Source organism: Artemia franciscana, chromosome 16 (genome assembly GCF_032884065.1).
Source record: "Artemia franciscana chromosome 16, ASM3288406v1, whole genome shotgun sequence".
Classification (NCBI taxonomy): domain Eukaryota; kingdom Metazoa; phylum Arthropoda; class Branchiopoda; order Anostraca; family Artemiidae; genus Artemia; species Artemia franciscana.
In genome coordinates, this window is record NC_088878.1 from 9,046,625 (window position 1) to 9,049,240 (window position 2,616).

Sequence of the window (2,616 nt, forward strand, 5' to 3'; positions counted from 1 at the left end):
TATAGCATATACCTAAAAAATTTTAATTGGACTAATTTTTTTCAAATTATATGAAAAAAAACTTGGGGAGGGGGGTGTATTATAACAAAAGGAGTCCGTGTCAATGACATAATCTTTTCCCAGGGATGATCGTATCGAGCCAAGGCTCTTTAAAGACTGGGTAGGGCTCATTCGATCACAACTTAGAAGTGTAAGTAACTTTTTAAGTGTAGGAGCATTTACATTAGAAAACACAGACATTACATGGGATAAAAGAATTTGGATGCGTTGGATGCGTATTCGTGAGTAGCCAATTCACAATATTAGAGTACATCCAATATTATAAGTACATCCACAAGAACAGACAAGGTGTGAGTATAAACGGTGCGTGTTTGGAATTCAAATTCGTATGGTGGGACATAAATCTACGCAGCCAAATGAACGATGAAAAGCTGTACAAAGAGCTTGGAGAAAGTAACAGCCATCGTCATAGAATGAAACAACTAGCCCTGGGTGACAAGTTTCTAAATATTTTCGAACAAAAATTCATACTCATTTTAAGGGGAAATCAGTGCTAAGTAATTTTTGAAAAGAGCTTGTAAACCCATACCCTACCGAAAGGTTTAGCAAGCAATCTTTCGTAGATGAATTATAGATTCGCCAACTTTTGTAAAAAAAAAAAATCTTCGTAATGAAAAACTTCAAAATAGTAAAAAAAATAGAAAAAAAAAGAGAAAATCGTAGGCAGTGCGGTAAGACTCAGTATCTTTTTTGTCCTTTCTTTCTTTGTAAAGGTTAACTTTGTAAAGGTTTCCTTTGTAAAAAAAGGTAATTTTTACCTTTTGTATAAAATGATTGGTGTGAATATTGTAATTCACCCTTGCGAATCCCTCTAGTTAAGGGAGTAATATGGCAGAAGATTGTTTTGGGACCTGGAATCTTACAATGACATCCCCCTTAAAAAAAAAGTTTTTCCCAGGCGACATTCAAGTAATGCTCTTTTGTACATATCAATTAAAAAAACAACTTTGCTACTTCCAAAATTGATTTTGCCAGATGTGAGTTTTTTAACACCCTTTTTAGAATGTCTAATACACATGCCCCGACAGTTAAAAATGCACTTATACTTTTTGTTCTAATGAGCCCTTTCCCGATCCTCTAATATTCCCCCATAGAAACATTTAGGCCATTAAAACATACTCTTTTTGTCATTCTACACTCCTCCCCTATGCAAAGGTCTACCACTTCTGACGAATTTCTTTGGTCTGGTGACAATTGATGCTCTTATTGGTATTTTAATTGATTACCTGTTATCTATATTCCTTGAGTCGGCCATTCTTCGTACATAATTTAAACTTTTCGTTTTGTTTTTCAGAGGCAGCCGCCTACGCTGCATTGAAAGTAGCTGTGGTTGTTCAGCATTTTTGTTATGTGGCTTTTTTGTGAAGGAGTTCAAGAATTTTTTTTCTTGTATTCTAGGTAAGTGATTACATTTTTAATTGATTTAATCATTTATTACTCTTTTAATAAAACTCAAGGTATAGAAGAGAGGGACCTCTCTTAAAGCTTTTTTTTTAAGTTTAATTTCTGATCGTTGTTAAATAATGCCGGAATATCTAGCTCCCCTCTGTTGAAAATTCATTCCCTGCATGGAAAGTCATTCCCTTGTAAAATACCCATCCCTCGTTGGGGAAATTTCCCTCAAACAATTCTATTCTAACTGCAAATTTCCCCAGGAATAATTATTGTGGACAATTTTTGGGTTCAGTAAAAAAGAGTTAAAAAAAGGGTGGGGTTCAGTATTTTGGCAAGTTTGGTGCTTCTGGACGTGCTAGGACGATGAAAATTGGTAGTTGTGTCAGGGAGCTGCACTAATTGACTAGATAAAGTCGTTTTCCCTGACTCGACCACCTGGGGGGCTGAAGGGAGAGGAAAAATTAGAAAAAATTAGGTATTTATAACTTACGAGTGGGTGATCGATTCTTAATGAATTTTGATATTTAGAAGGACATTGTGACTCAGAGCTCTTATTTTAAATCCCGATATTTCTTGCATCCATTTGAAAAATACATCCTGCATCATCCATCCTTATTCGCCACGGAAAGCCTTTACACCTAGTGGAACCGTTTCGAGGAAATTTTCGTTCATCCTAGTACCCATGTATACAACCAGTGGGGGGGATACTCACCTTTAGGATTAACACAGGCCAACACGGTAAACCCATCCTTTTCATTCACAAAATTTTTAAAAACTTTTTAGATCCCCTCTGTGCTAAAACAGGCAAAGGTTACAAAAAGTACCTAACATAGTCTCGTAAAATTGACCTCGATCACATTAGCTTCAGTAAAGATTAAATATGCAGTGAAACATGATGTACTGTAAGAAGTTACAGTTTAAATTGATTCTAAAGGATAATGTTTAAACTAGCTAATTTAAGCCTCAATTCGGTGTTACGTAATTCGATTTAATTTGTCGGAAATTTAAATTTTATTTGAGTTTTACTTTCATTACTTTTCTTTTTTTTAGGAGTGGTGGATGGCTATATGAACCGTACATGAAGTTGAACTGTAATTGTATTATTTAATTATTGTTCAAAGTAAGCATGTATAAAACGGAATAAAAGTATGTCTAAATCGA

At 34.8% G+C, this 2,616-nt stretch overlaps 1 long non-coding RNA gene across 1 annotated transcript; it reads left to right on the plus strand.

Moving 5' to 3' along the window:
• The first annotated feature begins 1,323 nt into the window (after positions 1-1,323).
• Positions 1,324-2,616, plus strand: LOC136036864 (uncharacterized). Its single transcript, XR_010619796.1, has 2 exons — positions 1,324-1,458; positions 2,506-2,616. It is a non-coding gene; the product is annotated as an uncharacterized LOC136036864 (long non-coding RNA).